The sequence below is a fragment of the Mytilus galloprovincialis genome, chromosome 10, assembly GCF_965363235.1.
Source record: "Mytilus galloprovincialis chromosome 10, xbMytGall1.hap1.1, whole genome shotgun sequence".
NCBI classification, from domain to species: domain Eukaryota; kingdom Metazoa; phylum Mollusca; class Bivalvia; order Mytilida; family Mytilidae; genus Mytilus; species Mytilus galloprovincialis.
Genome location: NC_134847.1, coordinates 49,825,150 through 49,842,381, shown reverse-complemented (window position 1 = coordinate 49,842,381; position 17,232 = coordinate 49,825,150).

Genomic DNA, 17,232 nt, shown 5'->3' with positions numbered 1-17,232 from the left:
TCGGATTATTAAATCGTTATCTCGTTTAGATATATCGATATATCGATAAAAATCTATCGTTATCTCGATAAAACGAAACTGTATTTCTGAATTCGTCATTTTGATGTTATCTAACAAATATTCAAATTAATATCAGAAAAAAATGCAAAGCACTACCAAAACATATATAAGTATTAAAATACTCAACGTTACTTTTTTCACAGAACATTTGCTATTCTTCATCCAATATTTATAGATGTAACATGTCCCTTGTGCCGCAATGACCATCAGAGGGGTTACAGAGGACCTAAATGCCAAAATACGCGTGAAAATTATGAACATATCCAATTTTGAATAATGGAAGGGATATTTTGAATAATTGAATGGACTGCTGCGACCCTTCAGTCCCTATACAGATATACATAATACCTCATTCGAAAGTTTATTAATAGAGAAACAAAAGGAATACAGTCAATATGTCCTGCTACGCATATTAGAGGAGAACCAAGTACCTAAAATGGAAATACGGGTGAACATTATATTAAAATAGCTTATTTTGAATAATGGAGTGTACTTCTGCGACCCGTCAGCCCATAATTAAGGAAAAATTTATGCACCATTTGAAAGCTTATTAATAGAAAAACAAAATGGTTATGAATAATATGTGCCGCAATGACGATTAGAGTGGGTTACGTAGGACCTAAATGCCAAAATACGCGTGAACGTTAAGAAATAGCCAATTTTGAATAATGGAAGGGATATTTTGAATAATGGAATGGAATTATCTCCTAATTACATACATACCCTATATCTCATTCGAAAGCTTCTTTATAGAGAACAAAAGACATATAGTCAATCTGTTCCGCAACGCATATTAGAGGATTGACAGAGAACCTACATGTCGAAAAACGCGTGAATATTAAGAAATAGCTTATTTTGAATAATGAAATTGAGAATGGAAATGGGGAATGTGTCAAAGAGACAACAACCCGACCATAGAAAAAACAACAGCAGACGGTCACTAACAGGTCTTCAATGTAGCGAGACATTCCCGTAACCGGAGGCGTCCTTCAGCTGGCCCCTAAACAAATATATACTAGTTCAGTGATAATGAACGCCATACTAATTTCCGAATTGTACACAAGAAACTAAAATAAAAAAAAATACAAGACTAACAAAGGCCAGAGGCTCCTGACTTGGGACAGGCGCAAAAATGCGGCGGGGTTAAACATGTTTATGAGATCTCAACCCTCCCCCTATACCTCTAGCCAATGTAGAAAAGTAAATGCATAACAATACGCACATTTAAAATTCAATTCAATACAATGGAATGGATATTTTGAAAAATGGAATGGACTGCTGCAACTTTTCAGCCCCAAATTACATACATACCTTATACCTCATTCGAAAGCTTATTTATAGAAAAATAAAGACAAAGTCAATATGTTTCGCAACGCTTATTAGAGGAGTAACACAGACCCATCGGCCCCTTTATATACTAATTAAAAGCTTATATAAAGAGGGATACAATGGTATATTAATAAGCTTTCGAATAAGGTATAATGTATATTTGGAAATAGGGGGTTGAAGAGTCGCAACATTCTATTCCAATATTCAAAATATCCATTCCATTATTCAAAATTGGCTATTTCTTAATTTTTACGTGTATTTTGGCATTTAGGTCCTCGGTAAACTCTTTTATTGTCATTGCGGCACATACTATTTATAACATGTTGTTCCTCCTTTAATAAGCTTTCAAATGGTGTATAAAGTTTTCCTTAATTCGGGTCGCTGAAGTACATTCCATTATTTAAAATAAGCTTTTTCATAATGTTCACCCATACTTCTATTTTTGGTCCTTCGTTACTCCTCTAATATGCGTTGCGGAACATATTGACTATATAACTTTTGTTTCTCTATTAATAGGCTTAATCAGGTATAATAACAGCAAAGGTAACGTGAAAATAAAAAGAAAAAGATAACGTTGAGTATTTTAATACTTAGATATATATGTTTTGGTATTCAGGTCGTCCATACATTGAACAAAGGAAATTCTGTTAAAAATGGTTGGGGAAATCCACTAGTTTATTCTCCGAAGCTAAATAAATGAATGAAGAGTGCTTTGCATTTTTTTCTGATATTAATTTGAACATTTGTTAGATAACAACAAAATGACGAATTCAGAAATACAGTTTCATTTTATTGAGATAACGATAAATTTTTATCGATATCTCGATATATTTAACCGAGATAACGATTTAATAAACCGAGATCTCGTTTTAATAAATCGAGATAACAATATTATAATCCGAGATCCCGTTTTGATAAATCGAAATAACAATATGATAATCCGAGATCTCGATTTAATAAATAATCGAGATAACGATATAATAATCCGAGATCTCGATATAAGAGTTTTGTTTTATCGAGATAAAGATATTCTTATCCGAGATCTCGATATAATAAATCGAAATAACGATATAATAATCCGAGATCTCGATATAACAATTTCGTTTTGTCGATAATGTTTTATCGTGATCTCGAATTAAAACAAATATTTTCTATTTTTTTGTGTGTCCCCTTACGGCTTCTGTACAGACGCAATATATATCAAAACGAAGAAGAAGAAAAATGTGCTTTGTAGAAATAGAAGTTTGCTACTCGCACAAGAACTGCTTCAACAGACTAATGAAGACCAACAGAAATCGATACTCCAATAGTTTGAGGGTCAACATCAAAAATTGCGTGACCGGTTAAATATGTCGGTGTCTCAACTCACTATCGACATGTGTTCTCTGTCTTAGATATTTATATTCCAGTAACATTTAGTCGTTTCATATCCATGATAACGATTTATCTATTCAGTTTGAATGTGCATGCATATCCAGAAATCAACGCCACTTTGCTTATTTGAATATTATACTAAAGAAATCGGATACGGGTCACGGAAATTACATTAAAATGATAGGGAATTTTGAAAAAATGTCTGTTTTACTTTTAATTTAAGTGATAGACAGGTTGCCGGGGCAGAAAATGAATATACACACCAATATACACCATTTAAACGAAACATAGTGACTGTTGTTGCAAAAATGCAGGTTCCTGAGCTATTTTAAAAATCGAAACGAGAGGCTTTTAACATTGCAGTGAAAATACAGGCTAAAATGGCTGAAATGTCAAATTTGCAAACTTCGTGTTGAAAATTGGCTTACAAGGTCATTACAAAAACAGGTTGCCGGGGTGAAATATGAAACTTGAATTTCCAAAGAATAAGCAAGTCCAAACCTTGTATGTGTAGTCTAGGTTCCCACGTAAAATTAAAATGTCACTATTTCAAGAAGAATAAACTCACGAAAGCACGAAAAATTCACTAAATTCGCATTCATTGTTTTGATTTTGACCACCTGACAACTTTACGGAAATATCAAAGTGATTGTAAAGAAGGACTCTGTGACGGGCAACTTATAATATCCGTGTTTTAAAGACTTTACTGATATCAAGCCTATCAAGCCAGTCCAGTTCAAAGCACTATCACGTGGTACATTAGCAAAACCACTACTAATTTCTGGCTATGGGAAGTTGATGTATGCAGAGCAAGCGTCGATTCACCAGGTCAAACTACTTTTGTCTTGCAATAACGCGTCCCCATTAAATTCAGATGCATTTAACCTTTGATATAACCATGTAGATGATAACACATGAAAAAGTTACGAAAAACATATCCTCAATCAACACCAACGGTAAATTTCTCAAAGAATAAATAGCGTCGATGTTCAACCTAGAAATATCAGCAATAAACCGGGAAAACAAGTTTGTATAAAGATTATATATATTTGTCTTATCAATTAAATATTTAATAAAAATAACGAGTGAATACTTTTGGTAATATAAAACATGCCTAGATTCAATTAAAATATAACTATATGTTGATGACGACATGAAAGAGGGACGAAAGATACCAGAGGGATAATAAAACTCATAAATCGAAAATAAACTGACAACGCCATGGCTAAAAATGAAAAGGACAAACAACCAAACAATAGTACACACAACACAACATAGAAAAATAAAGAATAAACAACACGAACCCAACCACAAACTAGGGGTGATCTCAGGTGCTGCAGACCCTGCTTCACATGTGGCACCCGTCGTGTTGCTTATGAGATATAAAATCCGGTAAATAGTGTAATTCGGTAGGTCAGATTTTTTAAAGAGAAGATTGTAGTTACGACGTAGAGAACATATCCGATATCATTTGTGAAACGGTTGTTCCATAACGGTCAACCAACTCGTGATGGCGTCCGTAAAATTTACGAAGAGATGATTTCAACTTCACCATTTGGAACTCTTGATTTAAAAGCTTCCTTGTGAGCATGAAAGTTACGTTATAGATTATGCATATTTAAGGGTTTTTTTTGTCGTAGAACACACCGAGGGGTGACAGGATTGATAAATTGAAAGACCGACCGTAACATACCGTCAATAGTTATCAAAAGTACCAGGATTATAATTTTATAAGCCAGACGCGCGTTTCGTCTACATAAGACTCATCAGTGACGCTCATGATCAGATCAAAATAGTTAAAAAGCCAAACAAATACAAAGTTGAAGAGCATTGAGGACCCAAAATTCCAAAAAGTTGAGCCAAATACGGCTAGGGTAATCTACTCCTGGGGTAAAAAAATCCTTAGTTTTTCAAAAAATTCAAAGTTTTGTAAACAGAACATTTATAAAATGACCATATAATTGATATTCATGTCAACACCGAAGTGCTGACTACTGGGCTGGTGATACCCTCGGGGACGAAACGTCCACCAGCAGTGGCATCGACCCAGTGGTGTAAATAGTTATCAAAAGTATCAGGATTATAATTTTATACGCCAGACGCGCGTTTCGTCTACATAAGACTCATCAGTGACGCTCAGATCAAAATAGTTAAAAAGCCAAACAAATACAAAGTTGAAGAGCATTGAGGACCCAAAATTCCATAAATTTGTGCCAAATACGGCTAAGGTAATCTACTTCTGGGGTAAAAAAACCCTTAGTTTTTCGAAAAATTCAAAGTTTTGTAAACAGAACATTTATAAAATGACCATATAATTGATATTCATGTCAACACTGAAGTGCTGACTACTGGGCTGGTGATACCCTCGGGGACGAAACGTCCACCAGCAGTGGCATCGACCCAGTATGTGTAAATAGTTATCAAAAGTACCAGGATTATAATATCATACGCCAGACGCGCGTTTCGTCTACATAAGACTCATCAGTGACGCTCAGATCAAAATAGTTAAAAAGCCAAACAAATACAAAGTTGAAGAGCATTGAGGACCCAAAATTCCAAAAAGTTGTGCCAAATACGGCTAAGGTAATCTACTCCTGTGGTAAGAAAATCCTTAGTTTTTCAAAAAATATAATTTTTTGAAAACAGAACATTTATAAAATGACCATATAATTGATATTCATGTCAACACCGAAGTGCTGACTACTGGGCTGGTGATACCCTCGGGGACGAAACATCCACCAGCAGTGGCATCGACCCAGTGGTGTGAATAGTTATCAAAAGTACCAGGATTATAATTTTATACGCCAGACGCGCGTTTCGTCTACATAAGACTCATCAGTGACGCTCAGATCAAAATAGTTAAAAAGCCAAACAAATACAAATTTGAAGAGCATTGAGGACCCAAAATTCCAAAAAGTTGTGCCAAATACGGCTATGGTAATCTACTCCTGGGGTAAGAAAATTCTTAGTTTTTCAAAAATTATTATTTTTCATAAAGATTTGCAGAATTTTATTTTTAGCATCTTATTATATCGACCATACCAAAGTAGGATATTCCTTTCTAATACGTTCAGGTTTTAACGCAACCTACGGCTTATTTAGAATATGAAATAAAACTCACGAACTTTTTAAGATATGAATCTTAAAAATTATTATCCATGCACAAAAAGATATGACTGCAACGGCATCAGGTATAAAGACAACCATGAATTGTACCCTCCGGTAACGGTGTAGGAAAAATACAATACACTTTATTAGTTATTTATTGTACAAACTTAGTTTCTCTAAAGGGGGTTGCTATGTTGTTGTTTTTTTTGTAATGCATTTCTATCGCGAAAAGTGATTATTTTTTCAACATTTTCAATTAAATCGAATGAAATATTCTTAATTATTTCTTTTGAATAGCAATTATTTTTAAACAGATGATCAAAATTTAATTTTATACCATCTCTCCGGACAGGCACATGCATACATAATGTGGCGGTGTTAACCATGTTAGCGGGATCCCAACCCTCCCTAACCTGGGACAGTGGAATAACAGTACAGCATAAGAATTCAATTCATTTCATGAATGGACAAGCAAAAAGAAATCAAAGAAACAAATAAATTTGTACTGATTAAATTAAAAAGTAAACTTGTCGAAAGGTAAATACGTAGAAATAATATGATGTTCGTAAGATGCTACAGTTAAAAACAGCGTTAAAGGACGTTTTGTAAAAGGTGATGCGAACAGTCAATGCATTATCACCCTCAATACTAGTGTTTTATTATGGGAATAACAGTACACCATAAGAATGGACCAGCAAAAAAAAAAAGAAACAAACATATAAATAAATGTGTACTGATAAAATTAAAAAGTAAAGTTTTATCACTGGCAATCATACCACATCTTCTTTTTTTGGTCAATTGATGCCATGAATATGTTAATTAAAATATAACAAAATTAACAGCTTTTAATTCATGTAATTTGAAAGTTGGAAATTTTTTGTAACAAGTAAAAGTGCCGAAAAATCATTTTACGAAAGAATGCGATTTAGGAGATAACTGTGTATTGTATTTTAGGCTACGACTTAATCAATTGGTGATTTGATGGTTGTTAATTAAGTTTATTGACGACGCGTTAGCGGAGACAGTAAACGGGTATTTACGACTATCAGATCACAAATTGATGCCGTCTGAATTTAATATATAATATTGGTATCTCCATTCTAATAAAATTGACAGAAGACAGCGTTAGAACATGTATTTAAAATCTGTCATAAATCGTCTGAGCTTGCGCGTGCGTCAATTGTTAATGCCATGAAAATAAGTGAGTATTTGCATCACTATACTTCAAATAATACATGATATGATAGTAAAATTGATTTCCATAATAAAACACTAGTATTGAGCGTGATAATGCATTGACTGTTTTACAAGGCGTCCTTTTACACTGCTTTACATCAAATCATGTGTTTAGGAATCAATGAACCATGTATGTATATATGTATGCAAAACGAATTTTCAGCTATAAGTGGCATAAACATTATGCATTCTTTCCTACATTGATATTTCTTAAAGTTTTTTTTTTACTTTTGTATAAGGATCAATAATTGCATCAATTTTAGTTGATAAATGTTCATGTTAAACACCGAATCAAAGAGAAATTATGATAAACCGGTGTATGCGTTATAATGTCGCTAATGTTTGCTATCTAATAAATTCCAAAAGCAAGAGAACGTAGTCCCCTTTTCAAAACTAAACTGGCAATACGTGCTACATTTGATCAACTTCTGTTCTTTAATAGAGTAAAACTATAATTGGAGAATGATTTTTTTCTTGAAATCAATACATTCATCCGCTCCATTTTCCGAATGGCAAAAAATGTATTGAAATCATGATATATATATATATATATATATATATATATATATCGCTTTATATCACGATATGATGATGTGGGTCACATTATACAACCGAGTTTGTTTTCCTTTTTGCTGAAAAAAGTAAAATCACAAAAATACTTAACTCTGAGGAAAATTCAATCGGAGAGTCCCTAATCACATGGCAAAATCAAAAATCATAAAACACATCAGACGAATGGACAACAACTGTCATATTCCAGACTTGGTACAGTCAAGATTTCACTAAAGAGAAAACTTACCGTTAGATAAGATGAAAATCGCCGCGAAGTAAGAACAAACATCTAAAGTTAAAGGCGTTTTTTTCACTTTAAAGATAAGTGTTGATCACATATGAAAAATACATTGAGAAAACTTCAAAAGATGTGGATTGATAGAAAATGGAAAACACGGTAACGCAATTGAAGTCCCAGCACTATTTAGAGCTTTTCAGGAAATATATAACATATGTATTATATGAATCAAAATTATGTTTTTAAATACGCATACTCTTTGTCTCAAACTTCTTTGAAACATTTGTATTTTAAAAAAAAATCAGAACTTTATGTAAACACTCATGCCGATAAACACTAAGGGAAGAGGTAAAAAAAAACAATTCAAATACTAAAAGGGTATATTACATGATAAGGTCTTTTTAAATTCGTAATTGAAGAAATATCATGATTTCCAAACAATGAAATTTCTAATACGCTTGTTTAATAAAACTCAGACGTGTTTAATTTTCCCATTCAATTGATTCAATATGATTATAACAATTGCTGTCATTTGTCATTTATCGTGGCTTAGCATATACTTTCAATTTTTCGTCCTTGTAATTGCTTGAATTTGCCATCTATTTTTAAAGTAGATATGAGAAGTGTGGTATGAATGCAAATGAGACAACTCTCCATCCAAGTTACAATTTATAAAAATCAACTGTTGTGCCAGGATTATTTGCATTATTCTTTTAATAGTAACGTTTATTCATTCGTATTTCCCGGCGAATATTTTCCGCGAAACTAGGTCATACATGTTTTCACTTTTTGTACACTTGCTTGTTATGCGGAATGATTTCCTATAGTTACAACATAATAACCTTATTCAGAAGTTATTAATGCATCCTATTTAATCCATAATTATCCTTTTATAATGTTAGAATTATCCCAAATCGAACTTGTCAACTTTATGGTCATTTTGGTTACTTTCATTTTGTGTACACACGTACTATTTTTAGGTGTTTTGATTAACTTGATCTTTTAAACGTTTAGAGAAAAGTATAGTCAGTTTCAAATTAGATCGCTGACAGATCAGCTGTTTTTAGTAAGTGACCTAGATTTTACTATTCATGTATTTTCACTATTGTAGCACACACTGCAATTCTATTTAGATATATTGTAATTGATTCATAATTATTATTTATGATATTAGCTTTTAATAAAGCTGCTTTTATTTAATTCCAACAAATCTTATTCTTGATTATTCAAAGTTTGGACTTCAAAACACTTTTATTCCTTCGACTTTAAAATTGATATTTATATAATATCTGCCAACCATTTACAATAACGGTTGGCGCTTCAATTGGTGGCAGCTGTAAAAAGAACATTTAAAAAAAAAGAGAGGAAAAAAGTAATACATAAAAAAAAACAACAACATACAAATCAGCATATATTGAAACTCAAACTGTGGTTTACATATGATATTATTGAACACCAAGAGTTATTGAAATTCAAGGTGTATTTTCCATAAATAAATTATTGAACACCAAGAGTTATTGAAATTCAAGGTGTATTTTTCCATAAATGATATTATTGAACACCAAGAGTTATTGAAATTCAAGGTGTATTTTCCATAAATTATTGAGCACCAAGAGTTATTGAAATTCAAGGTGTTTGTTTTTTCCATATAAATTATTGAGCACCAAGAGTTATTGAAATTCAAGGTGTTTGTTTTCCATATAAATTATTGAGCACCAAGAGTTATTGAAATTCAAGGTGTATTTTTCCATATAAAATTATTGAGCACCAAGAGTTATTGAAACTCAAGGTGTATTTTTCCATATAAATTATTGAGCACCAAGAGTTATTGAAATTCAAGGTGTATTTTTTCCATATAAATTATTGAGCACCAAGAGTTATTGAAATTCAAGGTGTATTTTTCCATATAAATTATTGAGCACCAAGAGTTATTGAAATTCAAGGTGTATTTTTCCATATAAAATTATTGAGCACCAAGAGTTATTGAAATTCAAGGTGTATTTTTCCATATAAATTATTTAACACCAAGAGTTATTGAAATTCAAGGTGTATTTTCCCATAAATAAATTGTTGAACACCGAGAGTTATTGAAATTCAAGGTGTATTTTTCCATATAAAATAATTGAGCACTAAGAGTTATTGAAACTCAAGGTGTATTTTTCCTTAAAATATTTTAATAATATAAGGGTAACTGAAATTAAGTATTAATTCAGTCTGGCATATTAAATATGAATTTAAGACACAGACAACTACCTCCTCCTATGTTTTTAAATAATGGAGGGTCCCCAAGAGCTCCCTTATGTAGTGTTAATTCCAATTTTTCGGGTTTAACAAGAGAAAACGAGACACAAATTGTTTCGAATAGTGCACCAGGGGCTAGTGGTATTATTTCTGATACTTACCCTTCAATTACAAGTGTTAATAATTTTAATAGTTCAATGGCTGGTCCCAGCATTTCAAACTTTAATACTATAAGTTCACCTAGTACTAGGTTAAACAGTCAGTCATATCCTGCTTGGGGGTTACATACAAATATTAGTACTAATAGTATAAATGTAAGTTCTTATTCAAATCCAATGAATAGTACTACTAATTTGACCCAAACAATGACAGCAAATCAGACAAATTCCATGACAAACCTATCACGGCCCAGAACATCTTCTTTGAGTGACAGCAATCTGAACAGATCAACATATGTTAATCATCAACCAGATGAGGTGATGGAACTTAGACGAAGGATACAAGAACTTGAAAGAGAGAAAGAATTTAATACAAGGCAAACAATGACTACTAAGTCCCAACCTTCAGCACACAGTATGCAGTCACAATATAGAAATTATGGTAACCATGGTAACGGTGAACAACAACCATATAGATGGAATCAACAAAATTCCACATACTACCCTGAGACAAGATTTAGTGAGACGGCCTATCCAATGCGAAATCGAACAGAATCATTTGCAAGTCAAGATTCCTATAAGTCAAGACTTCCATTTTTTAATGGTAAAGGAGACTGGAAAACTTTTATGGTACAGTTCCAGAAAATTGCAGAACGTAATAACTGGAGTCCACGACAGCAAACAGAAGAAATCCTTCTAGTCCTTAAAGATGAGGCCCTTACTTTTGCCACAGAGTTAGCTCCAGAAGTTCGCACTTCCTTTATGCTGTTTAACTCAGAAATGGAAAAACGTTTTGGAAACTACAATTTTCCAGAGACCTACAGACGTGAATTACAGACCATCAAGAAACAATATAAAGAAAGCATCCATCAATATGCTGCTAGGATAGAAGGCATGGTTAGAAAGGCTTACCCTGGAATGGACAAACAGCTGTTCAATAATATCAGTATTGAATATATGTTGTCTGGATTACCTGATCAGAGTCTGGCATATGATGTGTTGACCAAGCGACCAAAAACCATGGAAGAAACGATAAACCTGGTGACTTGGCATCTAACATGTAAGAATGGCATGAAAGGAAAAACTCAGATCCGTCAAGTGGAGACAATGGAAGAAGAAGAAGAATATGACTATGAAGACCTCAACTGCAGAAAAGCAGGTCCCCAGAGAGGAGAGATTGAATCAGTTTGGTAGGGACATGAAAGAGTCTATGACCAGAGATATATTAAAGGCAGTTGGAGAAATAGTGGAGGAAAAGTTGATGAATCTAACCACAGAGAAGAGAGCAGTTAGTGAAAAACAACAGAAACCCAACTCCAAATGCTATTCATGCAATCAAGCAGGGCATTACAACAGGGACTGCCCAAATAAGGAAAATGATAAACAACAGTATAAGAATAGCACTGAAGAGAATTCTTTAAACAAGTAGAGGCTGGGACTGTCGGTCAAGTGTCAGCCTTAGAGATGAAAAATGAAGATGCTGAGTCAGCAGCTTTCTTAGAGATGAGAAATCAAGATGCTGAGTCAGCAGCTTTCTTAGAGATGAGAAAAGAAGATGCTGAGTCAGCAGATTTTGATATTGATATTCTTTTCAAAGAATCCAAGATGCAGAAGGAAAATAAAGAACAAGAAAAGGATTTAACTCCTTTGTCACCTGTGAGAGAAACAAAGATTGTAGAGGTAATGTCTGAGTTGACGTCAGAACAAAGTACCTCGACAGCTGTAATGACTCCTATGATGAAAACGGAGAAGATAGACAGTAGACGGCAATCAAGTTGTGTTATCCGGATAGACAGAGTGAGGTCAGCAACAATTAAAGTTCCCATAAGTATAAATGGGCAGGTGACCAAAGCTGTTTTGGATACAGGAGCAGAAGTGACGGTTCTTAATAGCAGTCTGTATTTTGGGATTCCGGAGGAAAAGAGACCAATATTAAAGAAAGCAACCAGAAATTTAGTAGTAGCTGAGGCAGGGAAAAGTATGGAGACCCATGGAATAGCTATGATGAATGTTAAACTTGGGAAGCATGAATTTTCTTGGGATATGTATATTGCCCCTATTGGTGATAGTATTCTTCTTGGATGTGATATTGTAAATGAACTTGACATTACAATAAACTCTAGGGATTACATGTGGACGGCAAGTGGATAGAGTGTTACACTGAGAGGAAGGTGGATGACAAGATAGCAAGAGTGATTTTAACTGAAAATGTAACCGTTCCAGCCAATTCTGAGAAGATATTATTTGGTTATAATACTGATGCTATAGGTACCAGATATACCATGCTAAAATCAGTGGTTGAAGATAATCGGAAAATTATGGTTACACAAATCCTTGTTGACCCTTTTGAGAAAGTCATTCCTTTTAGACTGGTGAATATGGAGGACCACCCTGTACAGTTAAATTTGAAGATGAATATAAACCTTACAGATGAACCAGTACGTATTCCTGATGAATGGAATAGTACCATTCGGAACTGTAAAGCAGAAAATTCCTGGGAGATGAATGATAAATGCAGACATGAGGCCGAAATTCCTGCATTACCAGATCATCTAAAGGATTTATTGAAACTAGACAGGGTACAACAGAGGTATAGTGTCACAAGACGAGAATTACTTGCAGTTGTCACATTTATGCAGCAATTTCGACACTATTTGCTTGGAAGAAAATGTTTGCTGAGAACAGACCATGGATCATTACGATGGATATTTGCATTTAAAGACCCTCAGGGACAGTTAGCACGGTGGATTGAAAGTCTTAGTCAATACAATTTTGACATTCAACACCGTCCAGGAACAAAACATTCTAATGCTGATGCAATGTCTAGATATTCTAATGAAAATGATCTTTGTATACATTTGAAAGAGGGAAATCTTGATTCCAGTTGCGCTGAATGCATTGAATGGAAACAAGAATGGTCAGAATTTAGAAAAAAGGTTGATAATGTAAAGAACTTAACAGAAAAACCTATGATAAGGAATGTAACACAGTCAAGTGATGGTAATTGTTCCAGTTGGTTAACTAAATACACAGAAAAAGAGATGAGTACATTCCAGAAAGAAGACCCAGATTACAGCTTTTTACATAAATGGATGGATGCAGGAGAAACACCAGACAGAGATAAATGTGCCAGTTTCAGCCCAGCAGTAAGACATTATTGGCTGAATTGGAGTAATCTTGTCCGTATTGGTGGAGTAATATACAAAAAATGGAGAGAAGTTAAAAGTGAACTAGATCATTTACAACTTCTGGTATAACGTATCAGCTGTTATAAAGAAAGTGTTTTGGGCGCGAACGGACCTGATACCAATATTAATCAGCTGTCGCGATACTGCATATTCTGGTCATTTTGGTATAAAGAAGATCAGAAGTTCCGTTTGTGTTGTGAATTCAAGAAAATAGGAAAGAACTTTGTATTCATATTGAACATTTTAATTTTATGAGATTTATATATATAATATTTATTGTTTTACTGTTATGCTTTTTATGTTGAAATTTGAATATTCATTCATTTTATATCAATTCTGGGGACAGAATTCTTTTTTCTTTAAGAGGAGCAGTGGTGTGCCAGGATTATTTGCATTATTCTTTTAATAGTAACGTTCATTCATTCGTATTTCCCGGCATATATTTTCCGCGAAACTAGGTCATATATGTTTTCACTTTTTGTACACTTGCTTGTTATGCGGAATGATTTCCTATAGTTACAACATAATAACCTTATTCAGAAGTTATTAATGCATCCTATTTAATCCATAATTATCCTTTTATAATGTTAGAATTATCCCAAATCGAACTTTTCAACTTTATGGTCATTTTGTTTACTTTCATTTTGTGTACACACGTTCTATTTTTAGGTGTATTGATTAACTTGATCTTTTAAACGTTTAGAGAAAAGTATAGTCAGTTTCAAATTAGATCGCAGACAGATCAGCTGTTTTAAGTAAGTGACCTAGATTTTACTATTCATGTATTTTCACTATTGTAGCACACACTGCAATTCTATTTAGATATATTGTAATTGATTCATAATTATTATTTATGATATTAGCTTTTAATAAAGCTGCTTTTATTTAATTCCAACAAATCTTATTCTTGATTATTCAAAGTTTGTACTTCAAAACAGTTTTATTCCTTCGACTTTAAAATTGATATTTATATAATATCTGCCAATCATTTACAATAACGGTTGGCGCTTCATCAACCATTATAGGTCAAAGTACATTTGTACAGTCTTCAATACGGAGTCTTGGCTCACACCGACCAGCAAGTTATAAAGGGCCTAAAAATACTAGTGTATAAAACCATTCAGACAGGAAAACCAACGGTCAAAACTATATAAAAACGAGGAAGTGCATACTTTTTTTCACGTACACTAAGTAACTACACATGAATTACAAGGGAAAATTTGATTTTCATAATCAAGATTTTAAAACAAACATGGCAACTGGCTTTTTTGAAGAAAAAAGAGTGTTACAAATCAAAATAAATATTTGTTTTACTATTGCAAGTTTCTTTTGTTTAAAAAAACAAGTTTCAAATAATCATGATTCTATATACCTTGATTAAAGTAAAATTTCGATTTACCATTCATGCAATTTGTTTGTACACTAAATACGTGTTAACTTTTAAACCATTTGAAATAAAATTAAGGTATGAACGACTGTAATCTCAAAGTAACACTTTGTAGTACCGGGTTAGGTTTGAATCCTTGTTCTGTCTATCTTGTTCATTTTCTCTAGTTTTTCCGTATTTCTTATTATGTATGTTTTATATGGAAGGACGTCGTGATGTGCATTTTTATTTTTTTTGGGGGGGGAGGTTCTTGCTTGTCTTCGATACAATCGTTTGAAAACAAAACATGTCATATGCCATCCACTGCCTGGTTTTTCCATGGTCTCGAATTATTGGGTTAAAAGTAAAATTAAAAAGAATACTGAACTTCGGGGAAAATTCAAAACGGAAGTCCCTAATCAAATGGCAAAATCAAAACATCAAACACATCAAACAAATGGGTAACAACTGTCATATTCCTGACTTGGTACAGCCATTTTCATATGTAGAAAATAGTGGATTGCACCTGGTTTTATAGCTAGCTAAACCTCTCACTTTTATAATTGGTTGTATATTCTGTCTTAAGATGGGTAACCAAACCTCTATTGATGCCAATGAAAATTGCTGCTCAATCAAATGCACGTACTGTGTTGGTAGCTTTGTTGATGAGAGACTTTTTGAACAGACATGTGTACCATATGCTATGTTTAAAGATATGATAAAGTTTAAAAAAGAACTAAAAAAATGAAAGAAGATAAAATTTATCGAGTAAAAGTGTCAAAGGTAAATTTCATAGTCCAGGCCGACGAAATTTTGGACGCAAATGAGTTTCCGATAGGTTTATTTGAATGGTTATATTATTTGTTCATAAAATGTGGCATTAGAAAGAAGAAAAGCATTTACTTATGTTGTAATGCAAATATGTTTGGTAATTGTTTACAAAGCCAGATAAATTATGAATGGTATAAACTGTTGCGTTTACTAGTTCGTATAATTGAATTGGTTGTTTTTTGCTCACCTTGAATCATACGTATTTTCATATTCTATCGTTATGAAAATGAAATACGTGAAGCGAGACACAAAGCAGCAGCTAATCAAAACTTACTTGTACATATAAAAATCAATTTAGCCTATTACAGAACACCAGTGCACATTCTTTTCTTTTTGTCTTATGGATGTATGTGTTTCAGATACCTCTTTCTAGAACTTAGTCAAAAATGTCAAATGTTTAGTCTTTGAAATCTTATCAATGTTTTCAAGATATCTCAGCATCATGTTATTCGATTAGTTATAGAAATTTATTGAATCCCTTCAGTAAATCGGGTATTTTTGGGGTATTTTATTTAGTTTCATACTGGATATGTGCTGTGCCTTTCAGTATTGTAGTTTCTGCCTACTATTTTTTCCAAGTAATATTTATAGGAGTTGATTTTTTATGCTTATTATTGAGCATTTTCCGTGCGTGCACCTGTAACATAGATCTTTCCATTAAAACGATTAAATAAAAAAAAAGTAATAAACGGTTTCATGTCCTAGATATCAGATCAGACGAAAAACAAGAAAATTTAGCTTCACACTAAAAAGCAATCTCAAGCATTGAAATTGGACTAATGTTTGTTCTACTTTGGTTAATGTTGTCATCTCTGTTATTGACAGTCGACCTGGTTATTTTTCTAATTATGGTAGTTATCTACACAATGGTTGGATTAATTTTAAATTCCTCTCATGCCATGCAGTTCTACTACCGAAAATGTTTTAGTGGCATTAATAAGATTTACACTGACTATAAAAAAGCGGTTCACAAGATCATGTATAGAGTAAATAAACAACAGTTCAATAAGATAGCACAAAAAGAAACATAAAACCAAAAAAAATACAGCGTTTAAAGTTATAATTGAAGGAGGAAAAGATGGTTATCAAGTGAAAAAACAAGCTAAAAGAAAGAAAATTGAAATCTTTAATGGAGCTCCAACATTTATGACAAACAGCGTGATTTCATTACTAGATAGGTTTGATAAACAGTACATTACTAAAAATTTCTTCTTCAAAATTTGTAAGATAGAATCAGACGGACCAGGACCGTTAAGTAAACACTTCATAATAGCTGTAAGGCGATTTGGGATGATTTTGATATTCTTAATTTTCGTGACGCTTGTTGTATTAGGGTTTGGAGATTCATACAGCCTAACTCTTTCAAACCAGTTGTTAGCAACGCTTGCTGGGGGAGTCGTGCCCTTCATTTTATTGAAATGTAATATTTTATTTGCAAGTGCTGACAAAATAGATGCAAATGAACTAGTAGAGAGATATTTTAGCGATAAAGATATAACAAATGAAATTATTATCACAAAAATTGAAGAACTAAAAATATCACTGTCAAAA